This window comes from Bufo bufo, chromosome 1 (assembly GCF_905171765.1).
Source record: "Bufo bufo chromosome 1, aBufBuf1.1, whole genome shotgun sequence".
Taxonomy (NCBI): domain Eukaryota; kingdom Metazoa; phylum Chordata; class Amphibia; order Anura; family Bufonidae; genus Bufo; species Bufo bufo.
The window spans coordinates 14,870,091-14,884,200 of NC_053389.1; the positions used below are offsets into that span (position 1 = coordinate 14,870,091).

Sequence of the window (14,110 nt, forward strand, 5' to 3'; positions counted from 1 at the left end):
TTATTTTTTTAATTGGAACTGGCCGGGCTCCCCCCGGGGTCCGGGCCCCTTACTGGGGTATCGGCTGTACCCCCCTGATGGCGGCCCTGGGCAATAGGCATTAAACAAGAGAAATCCTCTGCGATCCTCTCCTCTCCCTCTCCCTCTCTGTACTCACAAACTCAGTAGCAGGCCGGGCGGCAGCGCAACTCACTGACATCACGCGCCTGCTCCTCCCACTTTATGAATGAAGCAGGCGGAGCAGGCGCGTGACGTCAGTGAGTTGCGCTGCCGCCCGGCCTGCCTGCTACTGAGTTTGTGAGTACACAGTGAGTATTAGTATTACAGTGAGCGGGGCCCGGTGTAATAGAATACAGTGACTGCATCGGGCCCCGCTGCCATTACCAGGCCAGCATAACATTCGGAATCGGGGCGTAACACATTGTTATTCTGCGGTGGGCCCCCATCCCGGCCGGGCCCTCGGGCCACGTCCGAAGTGCCCGACCGCTCAGTCCGCCCCTGACAATAACTAATGTATTGTGATTGTCCATGTTGCCTCCTTTGCTGACTTGATTCATTTTTCCATCGCATTATACACTGCTTGTTTCCAGGAGTTACGAAATCCACTACAGTGAAGATACAAGATTCCTTGGGTGGGCGCCGCTGCACATACTGTACGTGCTTATGCACACTCCAGCGAGGCCAATGCCTCTTATTATACTTTGCAAGCAAACAGGGTGCTACCATTATGCTACTATTGTGCCAGCATTATCACCCACCAAGCTTTGCTATGTTCATAAATCACTATATAGCCATGACAAGGGGGTATAATCTACGTGGAGAGGAAGAAGATCTCACCATCATTGTACAGTAGATGGGATTCTTTACCGTGAGATCAAAGAGACTAAGGAGCTCTGTGCCCCAAGATGTTGAGGTGGTTGATTCATTGTTGTTATAGTGGCGGCACTTGCTCCCGGGCACAGACACTGTTCTGATCAACTGCTTCCCCACTTCCGAGTCCCTGATTGGACCCGCTAAGATAGGCCCGGCCACTGGAGTAGTTAAATTTCTTTCTTGTAGGTTGCAGGCTACTTAATGCCAGAATTCCTCTCCTTCATGCAGGCAAGGCCAGCTTCTGTTCTGTCCATAGAGCTTGCACGTTCATCGCACACACCCTAATCTTCCACATCTACTGTCTGGTCATCTTCGGATACTTAAGGCGCCTTCCTCTGTGGAAAGATACAGAGGGTGGGAGTGTTTAGTAGCCGTGCTGAGATGTTGTGTCAGTGTTCTTCCTCAGGCTGTTGCTCCCTAGGTGCAGTGGAAATGTAGTTTGATGAATCAAGCCAGAAGTAAAAGTATAAAAGTCTCTCTGGTTATTGTTCTAGGCGATGGGTGTCTGAACTGTTTCCCTCACCTGCAGCAGTATCTATAAAGCTGTAATTTTGCTGATCCTCGAAGTAGGAGCTCTGACGTGTGCTTCCTCTTCTTTCTCTCTCTCTCTCTCTGTTACTCCCCTCCTGGCAGAATATCAGACCAGCCAACTTCTATCAAGAGGGAAGGAACAGGGTGGTTAGCCCTGTTCCTGCCAACCATTACCAACCACACCCTTCCTTGCTGGAACACATGGCCAAAACATTAAAATACATAACAGTACATAATAAACATTTGCAGATACATTTGCAGATTGCAGGGTCTGGACAGGTGCAATAGATTGTAGTTTGCTAGTTCCTGCAAAGGTTTGCTATTTATGTTTGTTTGCCTGTGCACCAAAGACTGTTTCCCAGATTTGACCCTTCATTGACTGATCTCTGCCCGTTCACCGTTCTGACCCTGAGCTGCCTGTCCTAACCGCAGACGGTATACCACATTGCATGTACTCTGCCTGCCCTGACCTCGGCTGTCTCTGACAACAGTTTTGCCTGACTCCATGGTGCTCTGCACCAGTGTCTTTTGACCACCATGGGTCAGCTGTCACTTGAACAGAGACTACTCCAAGAGGAGGTGGTCTTGAAGTTTCCCTGCAGTGTATTGCAGATCCCTGTATATGGGGTTAAGGAGTGAATTTCAGGAGGCCACTTAGATTATGCCCTTTGGTGCAGGGCCTAATCTACAGAAGATTTACATGGATATTAGATTTCTGAAAATTGGATGTTTATTCCAGGTATTTACTCTGCCCAATTTGGAGTTTGGAAGAAAGTTTTAAAATAATATAGTTTAAGTGGTATCATGGGGGCTTTAGCCTCCTCTGGCTCAATACAGTAGGATTTTAGGTTGGACTTGATGGACCAGTGCCACCTTCCAACCTTCCCAACTATGTAATTATGAGAGTTTTCAAGGGTCCAAGACAGGCATGGAAGCTGTAATGGAGGTCATATTGGTAGTCACCTAGAAAATGATCTAATCAAGAGGTAGATATTAGTAGCAGGATTGTTGCTATGCTATTCAATTAATTTGAGAAGTAATTGAAATAGTCAGAGGAAAAACTGAAGGCAGATCATTAGGAGACCTATAACAAGACACCAGCCACTACACCTGTGTACCTTACCAGGAAAATGTTTGGCCAGTGAGTGATATATGTGGTTTTCCCACTCAAGGATGGTGGCGAGAATCAGGGTGGTGGATCAATTTACGAGTGACACCTCTACTTGCTATCTAACTAGCAGCTAGTGCATCTGGTCCTATCTAAACCAGGGGGCGGAGGAGTTCACCATGTACATTCTGCATGCTCTGTGTGTGCTACTAGAAAGTTCTCTTAGTCACCATTGTTTATCTACTATAGGAATTTGTTGTACAGCAGGAGGAGGACTTTGTAGCTGTCACTCCTAGTCTAACCTCTGACTCAGCCCAGTGCCATGGTGCATGGCCATTATCCTCTTACTTACAAGCGCATGCCAACCAATGCCTGGTACAGTATTTCACATTAAACATAGGGTAATTTCATTCACACATATTTGCAGTGCCCGTCAGCATCTTGTCTGAGGGCACCATTGTTTTTCCATCAAACTCAAGACATTAACTGAAATTATAGACAAAACATTAAGAGAAAATCGAAAATGAAATTGCTGTTTCCAAAGAAACCTATTTTTTTTTTTCCTCCTGGTCTTCTTGTTTCACTTAGCAATCTGCTTTTTGATGTGCACAAAATTGTTCTAAAGGAGGCCTTTCGAAAGTATGTTCAATCCATAAACGTGTAGTACATTACATTCTATTGCAACCAGTGAGCAAGTACAAGCTTCAAGGCTGGGTCGACTGGACCTGGAAGAGCGGCCAAGACATGACTTGTGTTTGGTTGCTAGGTGCCGGGATGCTCTGCAAAAAAAAAAAAGGAAGATGTAGTTAACTTTTATAGAAGTGGGTTCAGAAGAGGAAGCGAGCGAGCAATTAGGAGAAGTGCAGGACTGTGTACTAATAACTAGAGGACGAGTGCGGAGAATGGAAGGGACGAGTGGTCTACTTACTTGTGGTCAATTAGCAGCTCTAGAACATCTAAAATAAACTCTTGCATCAGACTGAGAAGCAATCGTCAAATCATCTAACTTTACATAGAAACAAACATGTAATGACTGCTTAAGAGCGTAATAAAGTATGTGGGCAGCGCAATAAAGACTTGATGCTTAGCAAAAAGAGCATTATGGCCACTATTAAAGTTGCATCAAGTCGACTGAGAAAAAATGTGCAACCAAATGACTGCAATAAAAGGGATACTATGGCACAAAGGACTATATATAATAGAAACTTCGTAGTGGCAAGGGGTGTATGAAGCATCTGTGTAGTTGGCATCACCAAGTGAACCTTTCTGTCCAAATAGACACACAAAGTTGAGTTTAGATGCCGAGGACCTTGGCTGGGCAGTTCTGAACAGGTTAATATGATCAGAGATGAACAGCTACAGTCAAAGCACCAACCAGCTGACACAGACCTGTCCCCTTAAGATGTAGCAGAGTATAATGAGGATAGCAGTAGTGGTAAGACAAGGAGAGAATACATATGTAACAACCTCTACTCCTTCTGGTAGAACAATCTAAAGTTTCACAGCTTTAACTGCAAAGAATCCTTCTCTATGCTGACAAAGAAATCATCCACAAATCACTTTCTACCCCCCGTTTCTTTGCACTGTTCTTAGCGTTCTTGTTTTATTTTTAGGTTTACATTTAAAGCAAACATATAGGTTTCCAGAATGGCCGATACGTAAAGGGGTGGTCCAGACTGTCCTCAGGATAGGTCATCAATATCAGATCAATTGGTCAGTCGGAAATCCCTCTGACTTGAATCTATTCAGAAAGAAAGAAATCAGAAAACAAGGCGTTCCATGGTGAAGTACGCCTGCAGTAGAGATCTAGAACAGCAGGTAGGTAATGAGGCTCTCCGGATAGAGTTGTGCAAATGGAGGCACAACACTGAAGAGCACACGGACCTCCAAGGGTAGGAATGAAGGTAACCGCAGCACCGGCCAACGGTAATCCAGAGGTATCCCTGGAGCTAGCGGAAAAACCTCCAAAAGAAGCAGCTGAGGAGCGCAGGATTCCACAGGAACGCGTTTCAAAAATATACTGCCTTCTTCATCAGACACAATAAAACCACAGCATGGAACACAATCTATACAGGTTCAGGCTACATAAGTGGGAAAATTAAAATAGTTAAATCATAATATCAAATATTGCTCATTATCTTCCTTGTTCTGTAACCTTCTGAATAATATAATATCTGGTATACGCTGTATATAGACAAAGGAATTCACTGGTTTCCCACCTAAGTGCTATCTTAAATGATCCCAGATGTTATACTATGAAGACACGTAGGTTCTGGTTACGACAGTTGGCAGAATCAGATTGGCTCATTTGAAACCCCTGTTGTAAAAAGTTAACAGCCAGGGTTTTTCCTATAAATTAAAAAACTTTCACGAAGGAAGCCAGAAGAGGTACCCCACATGTCCTGTCTTTGTGTGATTCTTTTTCATGACCTGTCATATACTCTTACCCCTGGAGAGAAGATTATAATTTGGAGCATCACAACATTTGGTTGGATTTTAATTGTAGAAATCATAAGAAAAATTGCCATAACAATACAAAACCTGGACCAGATAAAAACCAGGACTGGACAATAATAAAAATGTATAAAACATTTTTTTTAATTTTTTTTCACTCAATGAATAACATTAATGATAAACACAAATAGAATAAATGTTAAAAACAAGCAAATGACACAATTAAAAAGTAGAAGCTACAGTTTATGATGGACCTGATGCATTTTATTTTACTACCTGACTCAATTGTCCAGTTTTTATCCGGTCCGGGTTTTGTATGTTGCCTGAACCTACAGAAATTAAGAAGGCATTTTGAAATGCTTTACATGAATAATGCAACTCTGTGGTATCCTATGCTCCTCAGCCTGCTCCTCTTGGACGTTTTTCTGGAAAATGTGCATGGTGCAGTGGCGATGCTGGAGTTCTGCAGCTCAGATCCCATTCAAGTGAATATGAAGTGAGCTGCAGTGCACAGACACTGGAATCTACCACATTTTTCATCCTATAAGACACACCTAGATTTTAGAGGAAGCAAATAAGAAAACAATTTTTTTTCATCAGACCTCAGCTCAGAGTCCCAATCAGACCCCCCCCCCCAATGTTAATCAGACCTCAGAACAGACCCTCAATGTTAATAAGATCCCCAATCAGAGCTCAGATCAGACCCCCAATCAGATCCCAAATGTTTATAAGACCCTAATCAGACCTTCGATCAGACCTTAGAAGAAACCCCCAATGTTAATAAGACCTGCAATCAGACCTCAGATAGGTCCCCCAATCAGACCTCAGAACAGAACCCCAATGTTAATAAGATTCGCAATCAGACCTCAGATCAGACCCCAAATGTTTATAAGACCCTAATCAGACCTCAGATCAGACCTTAGAACATACCCCCAATGTTAATCAGACCTCAGATCAGACCCCAAATGTTTATAAGACCCTAATCAGACCTCAGATCAGACCTTAGAACATACCCCCAATGTTAATCAGACCTCAGATCAGACCCCAAATGTTTATAAGACCCTAATCAGACCTCAGATCAGACCTTAGAACATACCCCCAATGTTAATCAGACCTCAGATCAGACCCCAAATGTTTATAAGACCCTAATCAGACCTCAGATCAGACCTTAGAACATACCCCCAATGTTAATCAGACCTCAGATCAGACCCCCAATTAGACCTCAGAACAGAACCCCAATGTTAATAAGACCCGCAATCAGACCTCAGATCAAACCCCAAATGTGTATAAGACCCTAATCAGACCTCAGATCAGACCTTAGAACATACCCCCAATGTTAATCAGACCTCAGATCGGACCCCCAATCAGACCTCAGAACAGAACCCCAATGTTAATAAGATCCGCAATCAGACCTCAGATCAGACCCCAAATGTGTATAAGACCCTAATCAGACCTCAGATCAGACCTTAGAACATACCCCCAATGTTAATCAGACTTCAGATCAGACCCCCAATCAGACCTCAGAACAGAACCCCAATGTTAATAAGACCCGCAATCAGACCTCAGATCAGACCCCAAATGTGTATAAGACCCCCAATAAGACCTCAGATCAGACCCCCATGTTAATTAGACTCTGATATTAATCAGACCTCGGAAAAAAAAGTAAATCAACTTACCATTCTGTTCCGGTCGACGCTGCTGCCACCCCGGAGATTCAGCACTCTTGGGTGCTCTGTGCTGTGACACGACATCGCACAGCGAGATGTCACAGTGCATGTAAGTCCTCACACTGTGCGGCGATGAAGACCTGGAAGCTGTGAGTACAGAGCCCGCACAGGGAGCTCTGCATTCACTGCTCCCCGGTTCTCCTATACTATTGGGCGCTTCCATAATGGAAGTGCTCATTAGTATTCGGCCCATAAGGCACAGTGACATTTTGTGTGTCTTATAGGGCAAAAAATATGCTTCTGCGCCATACACTATACTGCCTCGGGAGCCATGGATCCCTGAAACATGAGATTGTTAGGGGTGCCATGTGTCAGATGCCATCGATCTGATATTGATGACCTATCCTGAGGACACATCTTCAATATCTGTGGCCTCGACAATCCTTTTAATGACTATTGTATACTAATTATATGAGTAAATAACTTTGGCAGTGGCAGGACAAGTTTACTTGACTCGAGTGACATAATATGGACTGTAGAGATTAGAGAGGAACAGTGTTTGCTATTTGGCTCAGCCAATGAGAGTACAGGAATGCAGATCTTCCCACGTTCTTATTGGCTCAGAGAGTTTGAGGAGCCTGTGTTACCACCCCTGCATTACCAGTGTGAAAATGTCCATGGGCAGAGTCAGGGCTTTAGAGCAAAGCTTCTGCTCCCTGCTCCTCCCTGAGTTTAAAGAGGACCTGCGATTAGTTTTCAAAATTGCTTGCTGCTATGATTCCCACTCATCTCCTTATCATTGTGGTGTGTTTTTTTTTTTGTTACAATCCACCCCCCCCCCTTCCCAAATCCTGTAGTTATGACCTCAGCTCCTTTCCTCGCTAATTTCAAGAGATTACTGTTGGACGTTATAGGGAGGAGGTATAAGAGGAGAAGACTCCAACTCCCAGCATGACCAGCCAGTTGTTATATGATATCAGAGGACATTACATTACAGGGAGGAGGTATAGGAGGAAAAAACTACAACTCCCAGTATGTCCATCCTGTTATTTGATATCAGAGGACATTATAGGAGGAGGTATAAGAGGAGAAAACTACAACCCTCAGAATCTCCAGACTGTTATTATACAATTTCAGAGGACATTACAGGGAGGAGGAATAAGAGGAGAGGACTACAACTACCAGCACTTCCAGACTGATATTATGTGATATCAGCGGAAAATACAGGGAAAAGCAATAAAAGTAAAGAACTACAACTCCCAGCACGTGTAGGCTGTTATGTGATATCACAGTCCACTACAGGGAAGAGGCATAAGAACTACAACTCCCAGAATTTCCCAGACTCACATTGAATCCATTGCTTCTCCACACCATAAATCTCCATCTCACGGGGTCCTTCACCACCACTTCTCAAGGCTGAGCTCTGTCCCCTGTTGCACTGATCACATGACAGTGACATCATCACAGGTCTTCTTTCATCACCACTTATCTTTTCCACTGCTGATCTCTGCCTCCTCCTGCACTGATCGATGACCTCAGCACAGGTCCTGCATCTCTTGCAGTGTAGCAGAGACAGAGCAGGCCCTGGTCTGTAGTCAATACTGTTGTGTCTGGAGCTCTCTTGTTTTCTCTGTTGTCAGCCATAAGCAGAGCGCCACAGTCCCCCTACTTCTCGCCTGCCTCCACTCCACCTCCTGGTGACTAGTATACTCTGTTGGTGGGAGAAAAGGTAGGAAAAAACTCTCTCTGACACTGCAGGCTAGCACCCTAGGCACATGCCCTCAAGTGCCTAGTTAGAAATATGGTCCTGGGTAAATTTGACTAGAATTGAAAGTGTTCAGATTGCCCTGAAAAGTTGTGTAGACACTCCGGGGTCTCCTAGAACTGTCCGGAACTATTTTCAAGCCCTCTAATGCCAAGACAGCATTAGTTATTTTAAAGTGACTCTAACATATGTCAGCTCATTCAGATGACACATTTTTTTTTGTCTATGTGTGATCCGCATTTTTTTGTAGATCACACACGGACCCATTCATTTGTATGGGGTCAAAAAAATGTAGACAGCACCCAGATGTCATTCATGTTTCATCCGCATCCGCGTGGTTGTTCTGAAAATTATAGAACATGTTCTATTCTTGTCTGTTTTGTGGACAAGAATAGCCATTTCTATAATAGGGACCAAGGAAAGGGTGGTCGTGTGCATGTAGCCTAAATGTGTGGTCGCTGGTTATAAGAAACAGCCTGTTTTAAACCACACTGCAATGTTGGATATGTTATACTTTGTAAAATTAAAAAATAAATTAAAATATTCTAAAAATTGTCCCTTATCAGAGGCAGATGGTGTTTAATCATACACAGTGTTATTGGAAAAAGCAATAGCTTATTATGAATATGCGGTCCAAAAAGTTATTTCTTAATGGTGGTAGATGCCCACCGATGTTTATACACACACACAGTAATATTGGAAGAAGCAATGGCTTGTTCTGAACAAGCGGTCCAAATAGTCTTCCTGTGTCGGGAAGCAACACAGTATGGAATCTGATGGAGAAATACAAATGTGTAGGGGAAGTACTAGTGGCAGTAGCAGTACAGTATTATACCTGACAGACAAGAGAGGAGATGTGTGGTTGTGTAGGGGTTGTAGTAGTGGCATTTGTACCCATAGCAGCAGCAATACTGTATAGGACAAGAAAATAGATATATTCAGCACTGTACGGGCAGTACTAGTGGCAGCAGTAGAAGCACTGTATGGAATGTGACAGACAAGACAGGAGATGTGTGGTTGTGATGGGTTGTAGTAGTGGCATTTGTACCCATAGCAGCAGCAATACTGTATCGGAACCGAGGGACAAGAAAAGAGATATCTACAGCAGTGTAGGGGCAGTACTAGTGGCAGCAGTAGCAGCACTGTATGGAACCTGACAGACAAGACAGGAGATATGTGGTTGTGTAGAGGTAGTAGTAGTGGCAGTTGTACTGTAAGGGACCCGATGGACAAGACCAGAGATATACAACTGTGTAGGCATAATATTAGGGGTAATTGTAGCTGCAGCAGCAATATAGTAGGGAACATGATGAATAGGCAGACAGCGGAGGTGGTATTATTGGGCCAGCAATAAATAGCTGTGAGCAATTGTAGATCTTTTCATTGGCACCAGCTGGAGGATTGATAAAAATCCTCACTGATCGATGCCTGATTCATTTTCACAAATGTAATGTTTTCTACACTTGTGGAGAACAATTTTGTCTGCTTCAGTGTGACAACACCACCTGCCGCACTGAATACCTGCTCTGACATTACACTGGAGGCTGGAAAAGACAGTACACAGATAAAAAAAACTGGAACAGGACTGTTCCAGTCTGTGGACGCAAAAGTCCTTAGGATCAGGATACTAGACAGAGAAAGGCCAGGTAGAAGTGAACCTGATTGTTCAGACAGTTCTTATCCATTTGCTGATGTGAGTCAGGTTGGCATTTGAAAAAAGCGTTCCATCACGCTTAACAAACTGCAGCTTCTGTCCTATTCGTACTGCTGGCAGAGGTGGTGGGTGGCCAAGGGGTGCAGAGTGGCCTTCTGGTCAGACATGCAGATGACAGGCGTTTCCTCCATAAAGGCTGCTTCAAGAGGAGCACAGAGTGTATCCTGGTAATGAAACAATTTTGACTCCTTTTTGGTATCAGGAAAGCATTGCCCCATGTTGCTTTCATAGCGAGGGTCTATAAGCACGGTTATCTAGTAGTCATCATGTTGCTTGATGCTAACAATAAGCCTGTCAGCATGTAAGCTACTAAGTATGCAGCTTGCCATGCTCACCGGTGTGCTTGAGGTCCCAGTTGTATTAGGTTTGGCCTGACACTGTTATGGTTAGTCACTGCCAATGTCATCATCATCAGTATGTCTGCCATAATGAGTGTCAGCCTCATCCCCTAGCTGTGTCTGGGAAAACTCCATCTCCCCCTATACCACCAACTCCTCCTCCAGTGGTAACTTCTCATTCTCCTCCACTTCTTCCTCCATGAGACTTCATCTGTGCAGGTCCCCAACAGCCACAGGGCAACGATCAAGATGTGGAAACTGGCCTTCTTTCACATCCCCTGTAGCATCAGCTTGTAGCATCAGCATGAGCGTCTTGTCTAATTGAAAAGCCAGTTCGTTTTTTCTGTTAGATCAGGTGATACCGCCTCAAGTACTGAAGGAAAACCATAGTTTCATCATTTGTGCTTCAATGCCCACAGCTTGTGTTTGGCCTGCAGAGCTTTCACACTGCGCTGGCTTTGTCTGTAGGCACTGTGGAAAGAAATTCCCATATAGGAGATATCTACACAGAACCACCACCACCTGAGATTTCCGTGGGTCTGACGCATTTTGAGCTTGCACAAACAGCATCAGTGGCATCAGGAGTTCTCAAGCTGGCCACAATATAAACAGATCTGGCCCTGGCAGTTATGTTTTGACTGTTGTCTCTGCTCTTTATTGACGTACCCACCAGCCTTCTCCTCTAACCTCACCACCTTCTCATGATGGTTCCTAGGTCTTATCCAACACACAATCATCATCATAGTCATTATCCCTCCTCCACTTTTCTCAGACTATGATTTGTCATGTTCTCCTTGACCCCCTCACAATTCACTCCTCCACAGCTACTACTGCCCCTACTATCACCATCATGTCTAGAAGAGACACTAATGCCACAACCAACACTGCTCTGCATTTCGGTGCTCCTTCAGGTCCTTCTTTTTCACCTGAACCTCCTCATTATGGCAGTACAAATATTGAGTGTTCTCACACAACTCATTAACAGTTACACTATCTGCAAGATTTCACTTGTACATGGGGTGTTGTCTCTCCTTAGGAAAAATAGAAGGTGCCCCACTAGGAGGAAGCTGCAATGGTATAGATGATGCAAGTAAAAGGCTTCTCTGGGGTTGCAAGGAGGAGGAGCAGGAGGAATGTTGTGACCCCGAACTCCAAGGCACAGTGTCAGACTCAGGGATGATATCTACATCATGCTGCTGTGACTGATAGGAGGAGTGAGGCATTTAGACCAAATCTCATCCTTTTCCTAGCATAAGTGAGAGACACATTTGGCCTGATACTACTACTGGCCAAGCAGCTGGTCCCAACTATTCTGCTGCTTCTACTACTACAGCCATCTTACATCACAAGAGGAATGTAGGGCTTGCTTCAGTGTCAGCAGGGCTTAGGTTCCAGCGTATGAGTTTGTTCACCATCAAGACTTGCTCATACTGTCAGCAGTCAGGGAGAGGCTCAGGGATTGTTAGTAGGTTACCATTTCCTCCTCCCTAGCTTTGGGGCCTAGTCTGTTTACCTGTTGCTGTTTGTTTACTTGGTGTTCCTCTTGCCGTGACAATATGTTGACTGTGACGCTACAAAATGAAAGAAACTTATTGAATTGTGCAACTTGAAATTACAGCTACTGTATAATGCTCAAAAAATGTATTCTAAATTGGGCTTTTAACTAGATCCTGCCCAATAGAAAAAAACGACTGTAGCTTTAAATAGCAATGTAAGCAGAGAATTGTCTATGACTGATTACACTGAGTACACTAAATGACACCTGCAGGGGCATAGGTATAGTGAAAGCAGGGGAAGCGGATAATATGGGGCCCACACTCAGAAGGGCCCATCTAGAGGAGGACTGAAAGATTTTATTGTCATATTACTGTCAGGGCCCCCTAATCAGTATTATATGATGACATCATGACCTACAATATATACATGTAGGAGATGGAGGTAGCAGCTGCCTGACCAGCCGCAGGAGTGAGGATTGCACAGGAGCATTCAAAAATTGGCTGTGGGGCCCAGTCAGTTCCAGTTACGCCACTGGACCCTTGTCATGTCCCCAGTTAAAAACTCTCTCTCTCTCAACTAATGAAATCAATGTAACTAGATGCGTAAATCTTTCCTGATAAGACCCTGAATTCGCTGAATTGAGCGTCCAAAGATAACTGCACTTGTTTCCGTTATGTGTGGCACATCTGCCACATCTACGTCCAAGATCAATATTAGTGACGAGCGAATCGAAGTCCACTTTATGTGAATTTCAGGATAAATTAGATTCGCCTTGAAGTCGGATTTTCAAGTGCTTCGTGGTAGCTAATCAATTTTACCTTGAATAGTGTAAAAAACTTACACAAAATCATACTTACCTCATCCATTTGCTCGCGACAAGCCAACCGCCGCCATCTCGCTTAAAGATCTCACGCAAAATCATGTGCCAGGTAACATATGACATCACCACGCTGGCCGACGTGATGACGTCATCACAGGCCACGCCATATTTCGTGCCAGATCTTCAATCAAGATGGCGTCGGCCAGCCCGTCGTGAGCAAATGGATGAGGTAAGTATGATTTATTTTTTATTTTTTTATTTTACACTCTGTTATTACTATTAGATGCCATGATCAGCTATGAACGCAGCATCTGAGGGGTACAATCACGGGGAGAGGCAAAGTCTCCATCTCCAGTTATTACACCCACTACTTACAAAGAAATTCGCTTCATGACAAATTTCGGCAAAGGAGCAGAATCAAATTTTGGAATACTTCACTCATCCCTACTCAATATGAACAAATTTCCATGTTTGGGATCCCAGTGCCTTACTGATTGGCTGAGTGCGAGGTACTAGGAACGAGCCTGCTGGCCGGGGCCCTGGGGTCATGTAATACTGCCCCTTCATCTTCTCTTCCCCGCCGTGCTCAGTGCTGTACTGTTATATGTAATGTGGTGTTGCCATTTGGAGTAATTTGTCTGAATCAAACAGCAAAAACTTCAGCTTGGAAGATGAATTTTTGGGAGATTATAAACAAATTCGATTTAGAATTGATTCACTCGTGTCTACCAGATGGTGTAAAGGATGTATCATCCGGCATCCGTCACCGTAATCCGGCATCAGCCACTGTTATCTGACATCAATCACTGCGATCCGGCATCAGTCACTGTCATCCGTCATCAGTCACTGCCATCTGGCATCAGCCACTGCCTTCAACCATCAGTCACTACCATCCGGCATCAGTCACTGCCATCCGGCAAAAGTCACTGCCAACCGGCATCAGTCACTGCCATCCGACATCAGTCACTGCCATCCGACATCAGTCACTGCCATCCGACATCAGTCACTGTGATCCGACATCAGTCACTGTCCTCCGGCATCAGTCACTGTGATCCGACATCAGTCACTGTCCTCCGGCATCAGTCACTGTGATCCGACATCAGTCACTGTCCTCCGGCATCAGTCACTGTGATCCGACATCAGTCACTGTCCTCCGGCATCAGTCACTGTCATCCGGCATCAGCCACTGTCATACGGAATTAGTCACTATCATCCGGCATCAGTCTCTGTCACCCGGCATCAGTCACTGTCATCCAGCATCAGCCACTGCCATCTGACATCTGTCCCTGTCATCCGGCATCAGCCACTGTTATCCGGCATCAGCCACTGTTATCCGGCATTAG

The 14,110-nt window shown here is 44.5% G+C and overlaps 1 protein-coding gene across 2 annotated transcripts in view; it reads left to right on the top strand.

Annotated features, from left to right (window-relative positions):
• Positions 1-14,110, top strand: part of LOC120986787 (chemokine-like receptor 1) — a 238,964-nt gene that overhangs the window by 149,254 nt on the left and 75,600 nt on the right. The window lies entirely within an intron of this gene.